At 36.4% G+C, this 24,578-nt stretch overlaps 1 protein-coding gene and 1 pseudogene across 2 annotated transcripts in view; both read left to right on the top strand.

Moving 5' to 3' along the window:
• LOC132097611 (Rieske domain-containing protein) overlaps positions 1-24,578 on the top strand; it is a 143,343-nt gene that overhangs the window by 71,141 nt on the left and 47,624 nt on the right. The window lies entirely within an intron of this gene.
• Positions 14,554-24,578, top strand: part of LOC132098267 (importin-11-like) — a 45,366-nt pseudogene continuing 35,341 nt past the window's right edge.

Here is a 24,578-nt window from a genome sequence, read left to right on the forward strand (position 1 = left end):
TAGCCTGTTCCACCGGCGGAGGTGACTGGTAGTCTCTGTTTTTAGCATCGTCCAGTGTGGAGAATGCTGGCGAAACAGACGAATGAGTTCGCGCTGAGTATGGAGCGTTCCAAGCTTTCGACACTTCTTCGTGAAGCTCAGGAAGAAACGGGGCGGGCTTTGAGCTAGGAGAAGTACGCTCATCCGGCCAGCGTGAGCACTCGCATCAGCTCCTTCTCAATATCAGCCCGTCTGCTGGGCCTCAGAGCAGAAGGCGCGAGATCCCCGGAGCTTGCCCAACCCTCACTGCCCGAAGCTAGCAGAGAGCATGTGTCCTCTGCCCCCGACGCGGCCCTGAGATCCACTTCCTCAGAGGACGCGGCAGCAGACAGCGGGCGCTGACCATCGGGAAGCGATGCAGGGGAGGCCGGTGAAGCAGGGAGAACCGGCGAGCTCGGTTGAGCTGGAGGCGGTTCCGGTATACGCTGGGAGCGGTGCTTTTTACGGCACAGCGGGGGATGCAGGCTTGGAGAAGAATGCCAGGCGAGTCCTCAGAGTCACCATCAGAAGTAGCTCGCAGTGAGGGCAGCCGCCGTCAGCGAGCGCGAGCGCTGCATGATCCTCACCCAGGCAGGAGACGCAGATGAAGTGACGTCTCCTTCGCTGAGCGGGGCTCTGCACGAGCTGCACGAGGGCATCTTTAAAAAGACGCCAGCGGCTTCAGAAATGGCTCGTCCCGCTGAGGTGCTTATCTGACGGCGCTTGCTTCCTCTTGTGATCCAGCGATGCGTGAGCTTCGCTGAAGAGATGAAAAATCAGGTGAGTCAGCCTTTTCGAGCTCCCTTTATAGGGCTAGGCCACACCCGTTTCAGCGGGAAGTGGCATGGAGGGCGCGAAGCTGCGCGATGTTGCATCAGCCTGCGCTCAATAGGCTTGTGCAGTTGCCGCAGAGCAGCCAATGAGTGAGCAAGCCGTCTCGCCTATGGCTGCGTGCTTCTGCAAATGCGCTTTACAACAATTCAAAATTAAGGATAGTTTTTTGCTTCAGTATTTCGTGAAAAGAGACTTTTCCCGTAGCGTCTTAGCTAAGACGCAGTACGAGAGAACTCTGTAAGAGAACCCTGCTCATAGGGCATGAATGCACGGAGGTCACGTCTCTGTACTGAGTGTACTGTAAATTATCTGGCAAAAAAAACCTTCAAAAGCATACCCGAAGGAACACAACATTTCAGCTATCTGTGAAATGCCTGGAAGCATAATAACAATGTGTCAGTAGAATGTGTAAAAAGAATCTCACTATGTAGTACTTTAGCAGGGCTTAACTGGATCTTTTTTTTTTTCATTGCATGAACTCAACAAAAAAAGAAACTTTCCTTTTTCGGGATGCTGTTTGTAGAGTATAATTTTGTAATATCCAAATAAGCTTTACTAATTGTTATTGTAAAGGGTTTAAACAATGTTTTTTTATGCTTGTGTAATGAACCATAAACAATTAATGCAATTAAGAATTCCGAAATACTGTATGTAATAACTGCCAAAACATTTAATTCATGCTTCAAAACCTACTTATTGGTTTCTGTCATCATATTAGCCACATGGTCAAAATGGTCAGACCTTTTCCACCATAGAAATATTTGTTATATAAACATTTCATGTTTTTTCTACTTTCTGTTGACACTGACTGCTTTATACAGGAATGTCTGTGTATCACACTGAGCTTTTTAGACACAGATTACAAACAGTATATCTGGGAAAAGTCAACACTGTATTACACAAAAAATTTGAGTTTTATATATACAGTACATTTATTTTTGTAGAATTTTGTGTAACATGTAAACTGAAAATTCATAGTTGCTTGTTCACCCCCCCCACCCCCCACCACCATACATTTTATTGCTATTCCGTGACAAACATATAAATACACCTGCTGTATAAAATATGGATGTATACTTCCTGTGGCTGCTGCTGTTTAAGGTTGTGATGGTAGTGATTGTGCTGGCCAACCTTAATATGCTTCCACACTTGATTGGTAAGATTGTGATTTCTATTTTATTACAATGGCAGGCCATTTGCCAACTTATAGCTAAATTACAATTACAATTTCCATATATATTTTTAGAATATGCAGTATATGCATGACTGATTTTGAAAACTGAAAGGATATTTTAAATGTAATTACTCACATGATGAAAGAATAGAAATTGTGAAGAGTTTGAGAAACTGTTTTGATCATCAAGCCATGCATTTAGTTATTGTGCAAATTGTAGTCAATTTGTATTTACTGTTTTGCACTCAGTGACAAAACACATGCAATGTGCTTAAATCAATGAGAAATTTAAATCTGATGTGAACAAGAAACTAATTGTTCAAACATCGGAACATTGTTTTGAGAGAATTGAGCCAAAGCGATTGCAAAATATATTAAGAAATAAAGCTAGCACAGCAAATCATTTCATACAAAAAATTATTAGGTTTCAATATTATGAAACAATAGGTATCTTGTTTAAAACATTTTGTCTGTCAGGTTTTGTGGCACATGCCCACCGTTGATGAGTATGAAACTGCAGAAAGATTACTGTAAAATGTACAGTAACTTGCTGGCAGCAATTGGGAAGTAAGTTGTTGTAATATATTCCAAAGTATGCTGACTGTAAGATTAATCACAGTAATTGACTGTAAATACTGTGCATTTTCACAGTAAAAATCACAATACCATAAATGCAATCAGAGTAATACAATGCTGTTTTTGACAGCAAATATTACTCTAATATTGTTAATTGAGTGTAGTGTAAAAGACAATTTTTTTGTACACAAAAACATAATTTATTGACTTTAAAATGTAAAAAATACATAAAAATGGCATAAAATAATTTAAATGTTGTATTATTCTGTCTGTAAATACTTTTTATTTTGCAAAAACCTAAGAATTTATATATTTTTTCAAACGATAAAAGGTAGAAAACAGGGTAAAAGGCTAACTTGGCTAAGTGTTTTTAACATAATTTTTCAAATATTAGTGAGAAGAAAAATAAAAAACATTTATATATCAATTTTCATACAGCTGCAGCCAAAAGTTTACATACAACCATGCAGAATCTGCAAAATTTTAATTATTTTACAAAAATAAGAGTGATCATACAAAATGCACGTTATTTTTTATTTGGTACTTTATTTAGTACTGACCTGAATAAGATATTTCACACACAAATTTTTTTTTAACACATCTTTATTTTGTTAAAGTCCCCTCTCCCCCCAAAAGCTATCTTCATGGCAAAAACTGAGTTACAATAATACAAGTTACATAAAAAAGCCAGGCAAATAATAATTATGCAGTTAAAGGGATGGTTCACTTTGAAATTAAATTTTGATAAGTTTTAGCTTACCTCAAGGGCATCCAAGATGTAGGTTTCTTTGTTTCTGCAGTATTTCCCATTTTGATATTTTTAGGTCAAACCGTTCTTGTCTGTGACTCAAAAAATGGAGGTCTTTGGTCACCACCTCAAAGAGCATGCACAGAGGAGTCCAAATTAAACAATTCCCCATCGTAAGTACACATTGATGACCTAAGACACGAAACGAGCGTTTTGTGTAATTATATTTTTACTGTATAATTACTGCATTATATTTATTATATTATATATTGTGGTAAACAGTAAACAATGAGTGACATTCATGCGCGAGAGATCACTTCCGGCGCTTTCCGCGCTCAGATCAGTTGGATTGTTGGTTGTGTACAAGAGGTAAAAAAGATATAAATACTGTTCGTTTTCTTACACATACCGCTCGTTTCTTGTATTAGGTCATCAATGTGTACTTATGATGGGGAATTGTTTAATTTTGACTCCTCTGTGCATGCTCTTTGAGGTGGTGACCATAGACCTCCTTTATTTGAGTCACAGACAAGAACGGTTTGACCTAAAAATATTAAAATGGGAAATACTGCAGAAACAAAGAAACCTACATCTTGGATGTCCTTGAGGTAAGCTAAAACATACCAAAATTTAATTTGTAAGTGAACTATCCCTTTAAAATGTTTTAAATTGCATGATAAGAATTCTAAAATATTTTCTGACAAAACAAGTTCTACTAAACAAGTCTCTAGTCGCGTGTTCAGTTAAACACTGTCCTTCAACATTATTGAAGGGTAAAGTAAACAATTTTCAATCCATTTTGAATTGTTACAATGTTGGTAAAGTATGTAAAAGAGCAATGTTTATTATGTCTCTGAGATATCCAGCTCATTTCAAACACAGCATTTTTTCATTTTTATGCTGCAAAAAGTTTATTTTTGTAATGTTGTCAAAACTCATGATTTAATTTTGCATCATCCTGCAGTGTTGCTTACAAATAGAAGGGGAGATATAGGTGAAAGTGACGTGACATTCAGCCAAGTATGGTGACCCATACTCAGAATTCGTGCTCTGCTTTTAACCCATCCAAAGTGCACACACACAGAACAGTGAACACACACACACTGTGAACACACACCCAGAGCAGTGGGCAGCCATTTATGCTGCAGCACCCAGGGAGCAGTCAGGGGTTCAGTGCCTTGCTCAAGGGCACCTAAGTCATGGTATTGCAGGTGGAGAGAGCACTGTACATGCACTCCCCCCACCTAAGATTCCTGCCGGCCCGAGGTTCAAACTCACAACCTTTCGATTGGGAGTCCGACTCTCTAACCATTAGGCCACGACTTCCCTTTCATTACTCAGAGAAATAGTAAATATTGTTCATTTACAGATATTAGAGATGTTGCAATAACACAAAGTTGGTTGAAAATCGTCAAATCTACCCCTATAGGCAATATATGGATACAATTTTTCAGTTTTGTAGGGCCATTTAAAGTTGCCATCACCTGAAGTCTTTGTGAGCGTTGGCATCATCTGAAGTCTTCACAAGTGAGGGTGAATCTAAACTGAAGCTGGAGTAATATCTAGTAACCTTAGGATGGAAATCTTGAGATAGAAACAAGAAATCAGGAGAAAGTTTAGCATAACTGCTGTTCATATTATTTCAGACAAAAGATTATTTCTTTCATCACATATAACTGGAGTATAAGGTTATCAGATTTGTTTTGTGAATACTTGGCTAAAAATATGTCTTTTAATCTGATTCAAAACTAAAAGATTGTGTTTGAGTCCCAAACATTATCAGGAAGGCCATTTCAATGTAAAATAGTAGAAAGCTGTACTTCCTTCAGTGGACTTTGATAAATCCTTGGTATTATCAATAGTCCAGAATTTTGTGACCTCATACCAGGCCAAGCACCATAGCTGCTGCTGCCCCCGTTTGTGCAAAAATCGGCACACTGCCACTAATGCTCTCAAAAATCTATGTTTTGATTAAGTGTTACATGTTATCCCTTAAGCGTATTTATTATTAAGCTTATTATTAAGTCCTTAAGCTTATTATTTGTAAATGAATTATTTGTCTTCATTATTTAGAATAGACTACACATGCCAAAGTATCATTTAAGTGAGTGGAACTTTAAAAGTAGAGTAATCATAGCAGTTTTCATCCAAAATATGTCCATTTAAACGTCAGCATTTAGCTTCAAATGGCGCCTTTGACGACAGTATTCTATAAAAATGATTTGCATTTCCGATCTTGACATCAAAAGGCACAAATATATGTATATTTTTTTCTCTTATTCCATGGATTTTACCTATTTACCTCTACTTGTTCGCAGTGTTTTTCTGCAACTACTATGCACACGCAGCTGCAAGTGGCATAACTGTGATGTCTACTCTGAATTGGTCTATACAACGATAAAAAAATTATGAGCAACTTTTACATTTCTGAGGTTAAATGGAAACATTTAGGTACATCTCGTCAGTTAATCCATCTGAGAAAAAAAAAATCCTGCTAAAAATTACTGTACTATGATTCACAGGAAAATACTATTACTGTAAAATTTCATGCTATTGTAATTTTGCCCATGATGCTTTGGAGATTTACAGCAAAATACTGTAAACATATTCTACAGTATGGATTTGTTCATTTTACAGTTATAATGCTGTGAAAACTACATAAATTTGTTAGTGTACCTTTGGTTACTATACATATGACCCTTGTGTCACTTTGAAGCAAACTGATACATCCACCTACAAATGACCTTTTAATAAGATGGAAGTTTAAAGACATAGAACCCCCCCCCCCCCCCAACACACACACACGTTCTTAATGATTTTGTCACAGAAAAGTTTAAAGAAATAGAAAAAAGGTATCATAATGGACTTTCTGACAAACCAGTTTTACTGAAGAACTTTATTAAATGTGTGACTTAGTCTTGCATGATTGACGATGACTGCTGTTATGATGAAATGAGCTGATTTTGAGATGTGTGAAATGCTTCTTTGATTTTAGTGCATGCTGGAAGAGTGTATCAAATTGTGAACTGGTAACAGAGTATGTGAAGAGTTTGGGGAAAAGTGTACTCAGTATTTGGTAATACAAGTAAGCAATTGCAAGTAATACAATATCATACTACAAGAACCAAAGAACATGATTCAGTAGTCATACTTTACTGGAGATCCTTCTAGGCCTTTTGAGAACTTAAATGACTACAGCTGTGGAATCCCATTATGGTTAGTAATTTCATCAGAAAAGTGATGAGACAATGCAGAGAAAATTTATATGAATCACATTGAGGGAAATAACTCCCAGAAAAATTATGTTTGGGGTCAAATTGTCTTGTGACTCACTTTTTTTCTTTACTGTAAATCACAAGGAACTAAATCCCACTGAAGATAGACTTTTCCCACAGACATCAAAGTGAAATTGCCCCTCACCCTGGTGTGGTGGGACACAAACTACGGGGTTACAACAAGCTCCCTCATCTGAACACGGTCATGGAAAGGGGCAGATTTCTCAAGCTCTGTTACAAGGAAACGTTTTGCACTTGTTGGAATGTGTGAAATTATACAAGTGTTTTATTGTTTTAGGAGAAGATTTCATTGCAGAACAGCGTACAATGCAGCCTATTCTGAAGTGCTGACAGACAGACAGACAGATAGATAGACAGACAGACAGACAGTCAGACAGATAGATTGATTACTGTGGGTCTACAAAGCCAACAAATGTATGAGTAAAGATGACAGTTGTTGCTTTGTTTAGTCAATATGAACACCTCTGCAGTAGTCTAAAGTGAGAAGGAAGAATGAAAGAAAAGTGAAGCAATGACAGAAAAAATGAGAGGCGGCTTAACAAAGCACCTTCAATGTTAAACGATTTTGTGGGTGTGAGCAACTAAAATACTATTTACAAGATAAAAAATAAATGCAGGCTGTTGATTGGTCCACAATAGCAGCATGATTCTGCCTGCTTCTGATTGGCTGAGAGAGCTATGGTCTCACCTTAAACTGGGTTACTTGAGTTCACTGACATTCAACCACTGTGGTGTGCGTGGCTTTGCTTTACCAGCCAGTCTGTTTATGGAAGGATTTTCTTTGGAAGAAGAAAATTATTTCTGTAACCAGAGGCTGGCATCCCTATAATGAGTTAGATTTTTTTTAGAGCTGAATTTGATCTCATCAGTTCTCAGTCTGCTGGGCATAGTAAATTCTGCTGAACTTGGACATTCTCACGCAGTTGCCATGGGTTGTCCTCAGATCGGTCCCTTACGTATTGGCAAGCTCAACGCTGACCAGTAAAGCATGAAAAACCCACAGTCCTGCTCATAAAACTGTGTGCTGATACATGTAGTACATCTGGGCAACGCGAGGAACTGCTGAGTCTCTAAAATCCAGTCGTTTAAAATAAAGACAGCATAAGGTGTCATGACAAAAGCAGAAACATTTGTACACTCTTATTGAGAATGAAGAATGCTTTGATTTATGATTCACTATAATTAATTCCATAGTGTGAATTGAATAGGTCGTTTTTAAAGAAATGTAGGCCTACTCTCTAATGTTTTTAAGCCACATGACATTTGATATTTTAAATTTCTTTCCTTCACCTATATCCAGATTCAACCCCAATACTGCATCTTTGATAAATTCAACTTTATATAACATAATATATAACAATAGTCATGTTACAGAAAAATAAAAAAACCTGTTGTATTCTAAGCGCTGAGCCCTGGTACAGACAGAATATATTTGTTGTGAAGCTGTGATTTTAGTTCTGTACCCACACATCCTCCCACAGAAAAGGGTGTACTTTCCCCATTTTATGTTCAAAACAGTAAACAGGTTGTGGTTTTATCACATTGTCACTTTCCATTTCAGTCAGTGTCAGAAATGAACCAGGACTGTTATAGTTTCAAAACAATATCAAAATGTCCTTAAATAATCATAAACATGTTGGTTATACACTTTATTTCACCTAGACCTACAAACACTCTATTGTAGTTGAAAAGTTACTTTAATAATAATGAAAACATTAAAATAATAATTTATAATAATAACACAACAATTATATGCATTTTAACATGTTGATTTTATTTCATATGTAAAGGCTAATTCTTCAGACTGATAATATATTTCAATAAATTGATTCAGTTGTACTGAACTGACAGCAGTGTGATTTTATTTGGTTAGAAGCAAAACTATGTTCTTCTCAATGTCCATTCCAGGCTGCAAATTTTGCCTCTTAACAACAGAAGTAGATGGTTTCATTGTCTGTGTGGGCCATTTTGCTTTCCACCAATATTCAATCTGATGTTCTTTGCAAAGTATAGGCTAGTGTAACTGGGAAACAGTAGACACAGAACAGACTTTCTTTCAGCCAAGCACAGCCTCAGACCACACACAGTCTTTGTTAGTCTATAGTCTAACTATGCAAGACTACCCAAACCCTAACCACACACCCAATGGGTGATTTGGGTTCAGTGTTTTTAGTTGATTATAAGGAGTAACCTCTTTACTATAGGCTGCAGAAAGACGTATTGTAGTAGTTGTGCGTCACCTGCTGGACAACAAATGCAACTACAATCATGTATAATTAAAAAAAAAAAATCTCAATCTGATACAATAATATGGCATGTTTCAAGAATAATTGATATTATTAATAAATCTTTGTCAGTACAATGAACAATATGCTTACAGTTACATATACAAAATATATTCACTATGAAAGAACCTATTGTTGTTATTATTATAAAGAAAACAAGTCAGAGTAATAACATCCATAATAACACTGGGAGGGAACATAGCTAGTACTGCATTTCAAATTAGGTTCATTTATAAAATATTATAAATATATTTGCAAAATGCCCCTTGTTGTGTGTGTGTACCTCAACAGGAGCTGCAACTTTAGAGAATGTTTTGGTACCTCAAAACGTATCCCATGGAAGTAATTTGTTACGTTAAATTCTTAACTATGCTCCGTAGGCCAACATTCGTACAGTAGAGTTTCTTTAGCTTTATCTTTAGTTTGTTTACAACATAGTCAAACAACATGTAATCTGTCAATCATTTAAATCTGTGATGTGACTCTGAACTATCTTCAGATGTGGGATGAGTTTTAAGAACACACACAGGGAATGTGTGTCAGCGTTTTCCCTGAAAGTACGTGCAGATTGACAAATCAGCCAGGGTGGTTAATAATTTGATATATTACTATGTGATTAGCATCACCTGATATCCATGCCTGTTTGGCCACTTAATAATAGCGGTGGTAGTTTCTCTTATTTGAGTTTTTAACATCTACCAATAGACTTGTCAAAGCATGATAAGCATTCAAACTTTTCTAATGAATAATAGCATTGAAGTATTAAAGAAGTAAATTTAATATGAACAATTTGGTAATCCTGTTTACACTAGCAATCAAAAGTTTGATTCTGGTGTATTATTTTAAATGTTTTCCAATAATGCCTCTTATAGACTGCATTTGCGTGATCAAAAACACAATAAAAACACTAATATTGTGACTTTTTTTTCATGTAATTTGTTCTTGAGATGGCAACACTGAATTTGTAGCAGCCATTAGTTCTAATATGCTCATTTGCTGCTCAAGAAACATTTATTGATTATTAAGAATATTGAATCCATTTGTGCTGCTTACTATTTTTGTGGAAGTTAAGGGGATTTTTCAGGAAAATCTTTTCGGGATTTTTTTTTTTTTTTGGTGAATAGAAAGTTAAAAATGACATTTATTCAATTAGAAATGCTGTCACTTTTGATCAGTTTACTTATCATGATTTTATTCTTGCTAAATAAAACGGTTAATAAAAAAATAAAAAAAAATAAGTTCTGTTATATTGTTAAGTACTGTTACATGAAAATCTGCAATAGGAGATTTTAAAATGGTGATTTCCAAACCTGAAGGGAAAAAGGTTAGGCTACATTTTATATTAGTTTAGTTTTTATTAATTATTTTGAATCCCCTTATACATTTATCATGTTTTATTAGATTGTGCTGGTCTTAACTCAGTGAGAACATTTTGTGATTCAGTTAACTCATTTGAAGAGAATTTTTATAGAGTTAAGCCAAATACAGTTTTGCAGTTTTTAGCAAAAATAAATTATAAAAACGTTATATAATTCAGCCATAATATTTCTTGCCATGAAAATAGCCACAGGAGCTAGAATGGCATTAAACACAGGTAAACCGATATGGGTTTATGTAGTGTTATTTGTAATGTATTTGGTGTGACAAATACATAAATTGGAAACTGGAAATACATAAACTGGCCACTTTATTAGGTACACCTTACTAGTACCGGGTCGGACCCCCTTTTGCTTTTGCTTTCAGATTCTACAAGGTGTTGGAAGCATTCCTCAGAGATTTTGGTCCATATTGACATGATAACATCAAAGAACATCAAAATCTACGTCGGGCGGCAGATCCTTTTCCTATTTAGCGCCTAAACTCTGGAATAACCTACCTAACATTGTTTGCGAGGCAGACACACTCTTGCAGTTTAAATCTAGATTAAAGACCCATCTCTTTAACCTGGTTTACACATAACACACTAATTCTAATATCCAAAAATAATTCTAATATCCAAATCCGTTAAAGGATTTTAAGGCTGCATTAATTAGGTAAACCGGAACCGGGAACACTTTCCAAAACACTGATGTACTTGCTACATCATTAGAAGAATGTCATCTACGTTAATATTAGTCTGTTTCGCTCTTATTCCGAGGTCACCGTAGCCACCAGATCCAGTCTGTATCCAGATCAGCACCTAGAAAGGACCTCTACAGCCCTGAAAGACAGTGGAGACTACGACAACTAGATGAGCCCCAGATACAGATCACCTGTAAAGACCTTGCCTCAGTTGAACAGGTGTACCTAATAAGCAGCGTATAAGTGTATAATTATAATACAGATTCATGTTTCTTGCAATGCATTTTGTGTTTCAGTGTAAAAACATGCTATTGGCCCCCAGAATTGTGTGCTTATGACATCTGCCAGCAGGTGCAGGTATCATGTCATATTTGTCTTTTGTGGCTTTGCAGTGTTTGCAATATATAGGCTACTTCTAATCACAGCTTAAATGTCATGTTGTAAAGGCCAATGAAATATATGTCACAATACCTCAAATCCATATGACATTCTGCTCAAGCACCTGAACCCAAAGCAAGATCATTTGACCTTTTTTGTTGGAGTAAACTATCATGTGCTCTTCCCAGATTTTAACCAACATTCTATAGTTTGCACAGTATCTAGCACAGGGGTAGGAAACGTCGATCCTAGAGTGCCGATGTCCTGCTGAGTTTAGCTCCAACCCTGAAAAAAAAAGCTCACTTGTCTGTAGCCTTAGTAATCCTGAAGACCTTGATTAGCTTGTTCAGGTGTGTTTGATTAGGGTTTAGAGCTAAACTCTGCAGGACATCGGCACTCCAGGACCAACGTTGCCTATCCCTGATCTAGCATCAGGTGTATTCATGGAGGTACCCAGGGTTAATAAAAAACTTTTTTTTAAAATATACCTTTTATTTTAATTCAGATGAGATGTGTGCACCAAATATAGAGTGCTTGAATCTTTATGCACAAGATTGCCCAGAACTAACAAATCGCAGCTGCCGCCTTCCGCTTGAAACACCTTTGTGCATGCTTGCAGTGTAGTTGTGCTTATCGCTCTAATAACTAACTATGGGTTTGTACTTCAAGCATTGCTTACAACTGTATTCTTTCTGCAGCACACAAGACAAGAGCTTTTGAGCTCATAATTGGAAATGCACAGCATCTGTGCTTTATTTGATATTATAAAAAAATAAAAAAATTGGGACTCGTTTCTATCAAAGCATGGATGCCATTTAACCTGCAATTTCTGTTTGTCCATGAGATGAGAAACCTCTAATGCCATCTGCTGTACCAGTCTTGTTTTTGGCATGATTGAGGACAGGTTGCTGAAAGAACATTGCCAGTTTATGTTTTGCACAAATAGGGGGCAGAGTTGCAATGCAAAGATTTCCAACTTGATGTCATTTTCCTCTGTGAAATTAAAAAGTCTGGGTTTAAGATGCAGATTTCTGTATAATTTTCACCAGGATTTTAGGAACAGTTGACAGAACTATCTTATGTATATGTATATATATATATATATATATATATATTTTTTTTTTTTTTTGATAGTTTAAGTGTTGGATAAATCAGTGATTTCTTGCAATGCTTGCCACCTTTTTTTTAAGAAAAGTGTGTATGAAATGAATTCAAAACTGTCAAGGATTTACCATTATAATGGTATGGTTACATTTCATCTGTTTTTTTTGTTTTGTTGATATTTTATAACTACACACACACACACACACACACACACACACACACACACACACACATATATATAATGTTGCTAAAATATTAAGTAGTGCACACTTTTTTTATACAAATTAATAATAAGCACCAAATTATGAGCACCTAAGAAGCATTTTAGAATGACTTATTGAGGATAATGTAGTACTAATAATATATGTGTGTGACCTTGAGTTTCAAATGTATATATTTGCATATTATTGAGTAAGTACGGGGTATGTAGTTAACAGTGTTGGGAAGGTTACTTTGGAAATGTAATAGGTTACAGATTACAAGTTACCCTATTTAAAATGTAATAGTAGTGTAACTTTTTCAATTACTTTATTAAAGTAATGTAACTAATTACTTTTGATTACTTTTTGATTACTTTTCAAAATCTCCAATAAATGTTTATTTGCAACTGTTAATCATCTTCAAACATTTACACCATTCAGGTTTAACCTTACAGCAGTGCTCAATACTGTCAGACTTTCACCATCCTTCATCACTTGAATTAAGATGATCAAATTTGAACACATGTCTGCATGTCTGCTTTTGGGGAAGTCGTGGCCTAATGGTTAGAGAGTCGGACTCCCAATCGAAAGGTTGTGAGTTCGAGTCCCGGGCCGGCAGGAATTGTGGGTGGGGGGAGTGCATGTACAGTTCTCTCTCCACCTTCAATACCACGACTTAGGTGCCCTTGAGCAAGGCATCGAACCCTGAACTGCTCCCTGGGCGCCGCAGCATAAATGGCTGCCCACTGCTCTGGGTGTGTGCTCACAGTGTGTGTGTGTGTGTTCACTGCTCTGTGTGTGTGCACTTTGGATGGGTTAAATGCAGAGCACAAATTCTGAGTATGGGTCACCATACTTGGCTGAATGTCACTTCACTGCTTCATTAATTTCCACATGGGGTGGACTGGGATAAAATTTCAGACCGGGAAATCTCAAACTCATACAAACAAATTCATGGACAACACTATTTTTTGTATGGACCTGATATAAAAAAAGATTTAAATCTTTAGTTTGGGGACATGCAAAATAATTAAAAGTTCTCTCCTGAACTTCACCTTCACCTTCACTTCATTTCTTTTTTCTTTTCAGTCTCTTTATTTTGCCCTGTTATCCATCTACCTCATGACTTTAACACTCAAGATTTAACAAAACTATACTTTGTAAATTGCCTACATGTCAAATTGAGTGCATCACTACAATATAAAATCCTAATACTGAACACGAGTCATGTTTTTCCCTCACAAAAATTAACTGCTTTTATTACGTAAAAGTACAGTAACCATGTTTTTTTTAATTATTATTATTGCAAATGGATTACCATTTGTATTTATTTTTAAATAAATAAATATGTAAATTTGTGGCATGGTTTAACAACAGTAACCTTTGTCTCTGAATTTATAGCAAATATTAAAACTTTGCAAATGCTTTGATTCAAGTGTACTTTTGATATATTTGTCCAAAATGTGGCATATTCCGTCCGTGTTAGGCAATAGCAATCCCGTTTTTATGACTGGATTCTACTAACCAGACTATGTTTCTGGATCGCGGAAATTATAGGGCCGTACGTCTCAGAATAGTCAGTTCAATTTGGGATAGAAATCAATTACATCTGTATGTGGATGTGTGTAAATATTCAAATGTAATCCCCACTGTAATCTTTAAAATTTTCAGAAGTAACTGTAATTTAATTACTCATTTTTTCTTAGTAACTTATTTCTTAGTTACATTTATTTTGTAATTAAATTACGTAATTAAGTTACATGTAACTAGTTACTCCCCAACACTGGTAGTTAATATGTGGTATATAACGAGTTCCCATAGTATTCTAAATGTTTCATAAAAGCAAAGTACTCCGGTGGGTAGCAATTTTAACTGATTTGTCAGGATTCCAGTCTATTAAGATAATAAACGAGCCGCATTGTGTGCTCTGTTTGTGTCTGCAACTTGACCTAATGGACATCCAGAGCGCCAGCTCAGTGGTGCTGCAGGCTTTGACCCAGGCCACCAGTCAGGACACAGCTGTGCTGAAGCCTGCAAAGGAGCAGCTTCGCCAATGGGAGACCCAGCCTGGCTTCTCCTCAGTGCTGCTGGTGAGAATCTGCTACATACAGCCACAATATGAGCAGTTTAGTGGTGCAATAGAAGTAAATGTTCGAATGTAGGTGACAAAATTTTATGTGGCTTTTACTCAATTTTTTTTGTGATACACGTCAGCTGAGGCTCGTGGCATGTCAAAAATATATTTGTATAAGTAGTTTTATATCAAGCAAAGCAACTTTGCACATTAATATAATGCAATTTGTTTGTTTTGAATAACCTTACATGTTGATATATATATATATATATATATATATATATATATATATATATATATATATATATATATATATATATATATATATATATATATATATATATATATATATATATAAGTCACTAAATAAATTGTTTATGATTTTGGTCATATTGCTCACCCCTAGAGCTAGACTCCACAAGAGCCTGCATAACAATTACTTTCCCCTCAGAGAGATTAAATAATCGTCTTGGCTCGAGTACAGACAGCCACAGCACAAAAGTCTGATCCATTTCATCCATCGTTTGTTTGTAACCTGCTGCACATTTCCACTGAGGGTAGAGTAATAATGTGGCCATTTCTATATATATATATATGTGTGTGTGTGTGTGTGTGTGTGTGTGTGTGTGTGTGTGTGTGTGTGTGTGTGTATGTATGTATATGTATATGTATGTATATGTGTGTGTGTTTAGAAACCAAAAGAAAAATATACCATCTGACCCATTTAAAAACATTTAATAATCTTTGAGTCTGGGTATCACACTTATGTGTTATTAACATGTTTTAAATCCTGAATGCTGTGCTAGATACACGCCAACAGCCTCATCTTGTTGATCCTATGGAGGGATCTGGAAAGAGGAGCAGGCGCAATGGAGGACAAGACAGTGCTGTGTTCTCGTAGTGCAGGGGTAGGCAACGTTGGTTCTGGAGAGCCGATGTCCTGCAAAGTTTAGCTCCAACCCTGAAAAAAAAAACCTTACTTGTCTGCAGCCTTAGTAAATCAAGTTATAAAGTCCAAACTAGGAGATTTAAACTTTAAAAAAGTCAGAAATGTGAGATAAAATAGGTAGGCTAAATGTAATGTAAAATGTTATAAGTTTAAATATTATGTCATGCTTTAAGTATAGGGCTAATACAATATGTCCCCTATATGAATATTACATAGAACTGTTGTTTAAATCAAAATTATGTTTTGAAAGTAGGTTAATTGTTGAAGGTTTCATCCACAGTTTGTCCGTTTTAAACGATTTTATATATTTTTCCTAAATATTTTAAGGCATATGATGTTCACTAAAAAATGTGCCACATAGTAGAATAGACCATTGTGGTTTCTCGGCCACTGGGCCGTGACATTGAGGGAGATTTTGTTGGAGGCTGATCCATCTGAGCTGTGGGCTGACCTCCTCACCAGATGGCCATTAGCTGTCAGGACTCATTTTGCAATTCATGCCATGGCACTGTTTTATTTATGAGCACTTTTCTTACAAAATAACATATGAAATTAAGCTTTTTAAACCAGTGAAGTATGCAGCAGTTCTTAAGGGATGTCATGTGCTGCCAGTGATTGCGAACCAAACAACACTGGTCTAAGTGGTCCAGGAGGGCACTGATTTTGCATACTAAATCCAGATCACTTTCATAATAATATACAATTCATGCAATTTATTTTTCATCCTCTGCACTGGCACATGAGCTAATTTATTTGAAATGTGAAATTAATATTTTAAACTTCATACTGGTTGCAGATGAATTAGTAATGACCTTTGAGCCGCACAGAGGTTAAATGCTTCTGAACGCAGGGTGTGTAATTCTGTTACATGCCATGGCTTATCTCCTTTTTTTTTTTTTTTTTTAAATCTGGCCAACTTTCAGATGCTGAACAAAGGCAGATGGGGAGGACATTTAGACCACTTTGTTTTGTTTACAATGGAGACTGTGCTGTCCCGGGGCATGATATTTTTCGGTTTGAGCATGAGTTTTCATGGGCAGGAGGAGCAGAAGGCTGATTAAGGACTAGGGTCAGTACCAGTAAATAAAATTCCACCACTCTTGATGCTGTTAAATAAAACAGATAGAAGTAGGTATTAACAAATTATACACGATTAAACAGAAGAAGTGACTTTTGTTGTTCAGTATAAGATCTGTAACATGCATTTAAAAAATAGATGAAGGGGAGTGAAGTTTCACTGCATGCCATCTTTAAATAAAAAAAATATATAGACAGCTGTTATTGATGAAAATTCTGTTCAAAGTCTGGTATCTTTACTGAAATATCACCCTTCAGAATCCTTTACCCCTTCCTCAATGCCTGATAAAAAATCTAGCATGTGATGAGCTATTGGGTTAAGCTTTTGGAACACAAAGAAAGGGAAATGCTTAAGATTAACTATAATTTTCAGTAATATCATATGATATATAATTTAAACATCATTATAGGGTGATTTAAGAATAAATGGGCTGTAAAGTGATTTTATATCTTCTCTAATCTGGCTGGCACTAAATAAATTTCCCATAAAAAAGGTCCAAAGGGAAAATATATATATATATATATTTTTTTTTTTTGTTTGTTTGTTTTATGATGATGTTCAAAGAATGCAAGGATACAATATGTAAATTTAGGTCAACCAGAACAAAATACATTTTGTTTGTACGCTAAAAGTTATTAGAGTAATTGTCAGTGCATCTTTGATCCATTGGTGGCGCTAGAGGGTATAAAAGACAGAACCCAAAATTTTAATAATTAGTCCAACATGGATCATTAGGTCTCCTCAGACATTTTTAAGTTAAGGGCGCAGTTACAAATCTATGGGTGCAAACTGAGAGTACAGATTAAGAAATAGTGGGCAGAATATCAGTTTATCAGACTTAAAAAAAAAAACTTAAAAACTCCTACACTGCTTTTTTTTCTAACTTAGTGCAGCTCTGTACTTTTGACATGCCTATTTAGAAAAAAACAAAACAACAACAAAAATCTCCAGGATTTGCAGAAATCCCAGTTTCTGCTCTTGTGGTTGTGTATGACTAAATCTTCTCTTGCTCTTTCCAGAGAATGAGGTGTCTGTGGACCCTCAGGCCTGGCCAGTATAACCCCTCTCGTCCCCTGAGGGGGGCTCAGCAGGGCCTGTGTTGTCATACAGCACTGGCTATGGTGGTGTAGATGTCCTCTCAAATCCTTTAAGCCTTCAAACTTGGCACAGACTCCTTCGTTATTGAGGTTTAGCATGAAATAGGATTGCAAGGGAACGGAGTGCAATCCAACGTATCAGCAGACTCTTTTCCTTCAATGATTTCTGCAGGCGTCGACTTCGACTGCATCGCTATAAGAATGTCTGTCACATCCTATCAGCCTCTCTTATCTGTTTGTATTTGAGCCAACCCTCTGTCACTTGGTCTGTCACCCAAAGAAATCAGCCTGCTTGGTATGGACTCATTTAGCTTATTTGTCTACTCAAATGGTGCTTTAGCTGACCTTGAGGTGAATTAGGCAGAGGCGATTTTTTGAGTCATGTTTACTTGTCAGCTGTCTATTGATATGATATTCACCTGTCACATACTGGGTAATGCACCCTCTCTTTTCTTGTTTTTTTCATGCAAGGAAAATTTCTTCTTCGTGATTATCCTTTGTAATTTATGACCCTTTGCTCATCGTCTTGTGTAGGAAATGGGTCTCTGTATGGACTCTTATCTGGCAGAGTGGAATGAGCCCTGGTCTCTGAGCAGCCGAGTGTGGGGGTTTGGGTCAGAGCCTGGCGGAGAAGCTCCCTCTTGAGCACAGCTGCTACTACATATTTATCAATGAGCATTAGCTTTCCTTGGCCTGCTCCTCGCTCCCCGTGCTCTTATTCCGGACATGGCATGCTGGATTAAACCTCAAAACTCATTCCAGTGTGTAATAGCCTTTAATTATTCAGTGTTAGACTTTAGCCTCGCTAACCTAACTTGCCTCACCTCACCTCAGGAAATGCATAAATCCTCTTTTTTACATATTTTAAAGGTGACGCCTGTAAGTTCTGTTCCACTAGTGATGTCATAAATGACTTTTTAAAAAATTAATAAAATAATAATAACAACAAAAAAAAATAATCAGACACTGCCCCTCATCTGCCCAAAAGTTAAAGGGAAGGGAAATGGTGAAAAATATATTCATATATTGAAAAAATAAAATAAAAATAAAATAAATAAATAAAGTACTAATACATTACTTTTCAAAAGATTAGGGTTATTAAGTCTTTTTTTTGGAAATAGATTATTAATAATTCAGCAAGGATGTATTAAGTTAATCAAAGGTGAGAGTAAATAAATTTATTTTGTTGCAAAATGTTTCTATTTTAAATAAATGCTGTTTTTTTTCTTTCTATTCAACAAAGAACAGCACAACTATTTTCAGTGTTGATAATAAATATTTCTTGAGCACCAAATTAGCATATTAGAATGATTTCTGAAGGGTGATGTGAGAAATAGCTGCTGAAAATGGCCATCAGAGGAATAAATTCCATTTTAAAGTATTTTAAAATATAAAACAGTTATTTTAAAATGTAAAAAAAAAAAATAATAATTCACAATATTGCTGTTTTTTGTTTTCTTCAGTTAAAATATATTACAAACCTCAAACGTTGCAATGGATTATGCTATTTATAGAATAAAGTATAACTTTTCACTTCACCCCAAAGATTGTTTTTGGGTTTGTAGGTTCATTTCTCGCTCCTTTTCTTTGGACTTGTTCAGAGCATCTTTAATAATCACTTGCTGGACATCAATGTGAGAGGGCTAGCTGTCCTTTATTTCAAGAATGGCATCGATCGCTACTGGAGAAGAGTTGCACCCCAGTAAGTACATCTGGTTCTTCATCGCCATTTCTAGACTTTCCATCAAGGTTGTCTCTGTAACTCAGAGATGAGTTTGATGTTCATTTCAGAAATGTGTTCATCGCCCACATAGAACCATTATCACATTTATGTCAAAGCAGACCAGAAAAATCTCAGTCTAACAACTAATAACAGCCCATTAAGAAAATCACGGTCTAATGTAATTTAGTGTTTTTTTTTCTTCATTATTGATGTAACTAAATTAGTGTCATTTGGAACTGCAGAGATGAAAAAAAAATCCAGGTTCTATTCAAAATGTTTCGTTTGATTGTTTTATTTCTGACCACCCAGAAGTGACTAATCCTTCAAAATAGTCCTATTTATTTGGCAGAACAGTATTTTGTCTTTGTACCCTAATTGTAATTGCAAAACACTGCATAAATGCAGTTTGATTTATCATTTCTACCACTGTTGTCTGCTTTATTCAAACCTCTAATTGTTTCATAAATTTTAATTGACAATTTAGTCAAGCTTTTATTTCATTGTTAAATATCAAACTAAAAACAGGTATTAATTTCAGTGAAAATCCTCTAAATTACCAAGTATTTAAAAATGTTATAAGCGTTTTGGTTTCACTTGCAGCACTAGATGGAATTGCAAAAACAATGAATTTCCTCAAACATTCCAAACTCTGAACAATCTCATAACGTAAGCTGCTGTTGCTAGAGGACTGAATTCAAGTTTTATGACTGGCTAACATCTGTGGGCAGTGTGTGGTTTCTGATTTTGGTGTTAACAGAGCCTCAGGCAATGTGATGTAGTAAGTGTTGTTTCATAGGATCTTTTTTAGTGTTTCTGTCAGGTCGAATGCTATGAATGTTCTGGTTCTTCAAAAATAATGCTTACGCATATACAATGTTACATGAAATAGAGCTCTATATTGCCAACTATCTTACACATCACTATACAGTAATCTTTTTATGTGTACTATACCCAAATACATAATAACTGATGCATCACAATCATAATTAAATCACTACTGAAACATGTGAGATATTGGTTTCTGTTTCTCATGCCTTTTGCTCAGTTAATTTAATTGTTGGAAATTATTACCATGAGCACATAAAAAACATCAATACGTATTGTGAGAAATGGAATTACAATATAATATTGTATCAGACAGGACAGTCCCGGTATCAAGGGTCAAGCATAGTTAACTGCAGTACTTAAAAACCTCTTTGTCTGGATGTTCTGTGGTTTTGTCCTCCAGCCCTCAGAAGTGACAGACCAGCCGATTTTGAGAGACTCTTACTTTAGTGCTTCTGTCCCCTGTGGCCTCCAGTGAACGCCCTGATTAATTAGATTCTGTTGCCCTGCTGTAATTCACAGAAACTCTTCAGTCAAATTCTGGTTAGTCAGTGACCTGCTGGAGATTTTGGCTCTGCTGAACAAAAGTACTCAGTCCTCAAAGGTGTACTAGGTTAAAAGGGTGTGATTTTTCTCTCAGCCAGCTTAGAACAATGTGTACTCAGGTTTTAGTGCCATTGTTGATGTCTGATTTTACATTTAAAAAAAACTTAGTAAATAGAAGGGTTCCATTCAAAAGCTTGAGGTCTGTTAGGTTGAATTTACTTTTTTTTTTTTTTTTTTTAATTTAAAGAACATTTAAAGAAGTCTATCATGATCTCAAAGGCTAGATTAAAAAACAAAACAAAAATATAGTAAACCTTATGAAATATTATTACAATTTAAAATAGCTTTTTTCTTTTTTAAAATGTTTTATTTTAAAATTGAATTTAGAACGTTTTCTTTTATTTATAATTTTATTCTGTTATTACTGTAGCAGTGTTTAAAACATTGTTGTGCTCATTATTTTTTTTTTTTGTAGAATTTAATTATAAATGCCTTAAAAAGTGGCCTGAGTGACCAAATACTTTTTAGTGTCCCTGTTTTCCTCTGTGATTCAGGGACACTAGATTCAGTATTGACAATCTCCTTTCTATCTGTCACACTCTGTATTTCTCTCTTTCTAATCAAGTACTCTCTCAGTAGAAGAGAAATCATCTCTCCGTGCTGGTCTCATCACTAATTTTAATGAGCTGGTCAACCAGGTTAGTGTGTAGTGTACATACAGTAATACACAAGCACACTTGCCATATGAAGAGAAATGCAGTTCATTCCCTGACCATGTGCTCTACATGTTCTGTTTACAACCAGTCATCTAATAAAAACAACGATCAGACATGATTGAGTACCGTTAAACTCCCGTTTAGTGGGTGAGAGTCTGATCTTTGATTATAGTGAAAGATCAGTGGGCATGTAGTTGAATAGCACTTAAAGTCTGTGCTGTAATGTGTTGTTGAGCAATCCTGGAGACATTGGTTTTTTTGGGGCACTTTTATACAGTGCATTAATTTGACCCTTGAGTTTCGAAAATATCTGCATCATTAAAAGAAAATCCATTATAATAAAGAGATGTGACATCCATGGATTTGAATCAACATCTGCTGCTCTTACAATAACTGTAGATGTTTGATTTTTAGATGCAGTATTATTGGGAGATGTTGATTTTGAGGGAATGTGAACAATAACACAAAAGATTAAATTAAAAACAGAAAAACATTTCTTTAGAACATCCATTTATCATGATATGTTTCTCATTCGATACTGCGTTTTTCAGTGCATTTGTTTCTGTGTTCTGCACAGTTTTTTGGATGGGTTGGTATTACACACTAGCTATTGGTTTATTATTGGCTAATGACTGTGCTCAATTCTTGTTGTGGAGTAATGTCACATGCACATGAAAATTAATTGTAGGCTTAAATGTGCTTTCTTATTAAAGACCATGGCACTGACACTGTACGAATAGCTAGAGACTTGCATACATTAGTGAATGAAGAAGATGTAGTGCACAAACACTGCCCTGTTATTTCCACATTGGATGCAAAAGTGACAATACAAAAGTAAATTCAAAATAAATTACAGAAATAGATACGGAAGGGTTTTGCAAGAATTGCAATAATATTAATATATTATAAATATTTATTCATGTATTTATTTGATATCTTAACTTAAGGAGTACACTGGTAGCAAAACAAAGGTTGTGGCAAGTTCAGTTATCAGGAAACGCACATAATAGTGAAATGCATACATTACATGCACTGGAAGTTGCTTTGAATCAAAGTGTATGTTAAATGCATAAATGCAAATGAGAAAATATATTTGGAGATGTACAGAATGTAGCACTAATTATTCCCAGACAGATCACTTGAATGGAATATTTTGGAACTTTGGTCTAATTTGCAATTATAATCTAACATTTCTGTGTAATTTGCATTGAGTGTTAGATAATCAGAACAGATTACTGCTTTGCCGAAAAACTAAGCAAAACAAAACACGCACATGAAAACAATTGTGCAACGCTTAAACATGCACAGTTTTTCCAATGAAATTATTAGTGGGTGATGAATATGGTGATTCTGCCTCCCTCAGTATTGAATATTTTGTTACATTTAAAAAAAGTCAAATATGTTATATTATAAGTCTCCTCCTTCATTACAGCCACAAAGTCTAAGAGATTTAATTTCTGTAATTGCTGCTTTAATGGTGGTAACACTTCTGCATTTATGGATATTCTATTAATTAATATAATTAAAATGGTGTAACGAAAGGATAGTGGGGACAATAGCAAGTAAAATAGATCTTTAATAAGATGAATAGCACCAGTCTCAGAGAGAAAATAGGGAAGCAGACACAGATCTCAGTGATGCTGGAAGATGCCGATGACTAGGCAGCACAGGCTTGCATGGACAACTCGATCCGTTGGTCAGACGTGAAGTGGTGCTTCCAGTGAAGGTGAGTAGCGAAGGACATAAACTGTTACGGCGAACTTCCAGCCGGAGACAAACCAGGAGACACGAGGAGCCGAAGAAACAGGAACACAACAGGTAACATCCATAAACCAAATGATCTGACAAACACAAGACGCATGAGGTGAGTATAAATAGACAGTGGAAATGCACAACACCTGTCGCTGATTTGCCGGAGGATAATCAGCGACCACGCCCACACACACACACATTAATTAATAAAATACACACACACAGTGCAAGGGATCGTCAATGAATTCCTCAACCGTGACAGTACCCCTCCCCCTAGGAGCGCCTCCTGGAGCTCCCAGAGGAACCTACCTGTTGATAGTAATCATCAATAAGGGACTGATCCAGAATGTCCCTAGCAGGAACCCAACTTCTCTCCTCCGGACCGTAACCCTCCCAGTCCACCAGATACTGAAATCCGCGTCCCCTCCGTCTTGAGTCCAGAATACGATTTACCGAATAAGTGGGTTCCCCATCTACGAGTCGCCGCGGTGGGGGAACCGGGGCTGGCGGATTAATGGGTGAATAAAACACGGGTTTCAATTTGGAAACATGGAACATGGAATGAATTCTTCTGTACGCAGGATGGAGTTTGAGGCGAACTGTCACCGGACTAATGATTTTGGTGACAGGAAATGGGCCGATGAATTTGGGAGCTAGCTTATTAGAAACGGAACGGTGTGGAATGTTCTTAATAGAAAGCCACACTTTGGAACCGACGACATACACGGGAGGTCTTGACAGGTGGCGATCGGCCTTAACCTTGGTGTGCGCCCTTACTTGGAGCAGAGTCTCATGGGCTCTGGTCCATGTACGGTGACACCTCTGGACAAAAGCGTGAGCGGAGGGGACCGCGACTTCAGATTCCAGACTAGAAAAAATAGGTGGCTGGTACCCTAAGCTACCCTCAAACGGAGATAGGCCAGTGGATGACACAGGTAGCGAGTTGTTGGCGTACTCCACCATTGTCAGTTGTTGACACCAAGAGGAAGGATTCTTGGCAGCAATACATCGCAACATTCTCTCCAAATCTTGGTTGGCTCTCTCGGTCTGCCCGTTGCTCTGGGGGTGGTAACCCGAAGATAGACTGACAGTGGCCCCCAGTAATTTACAAAATTCTTGCCAAAATTTGGAGATAAATTAGGAT

The sequence above is a fragment of the Carassius carassius genome, chromosome 21 (genome assembly GCF_963082965.1).
Source record: "Carassius carassius chromosome 21, fCarCar2.1, whole genome shotgun sequence".
In the NCBI taxonomy this organism is placed as follows: domain Eukaryota; kingdom Metazoa; phylum Chordata; class Actinopteri; order Cypriniformes; family Cyprinidae; genus Carassius; species Carassius carassius.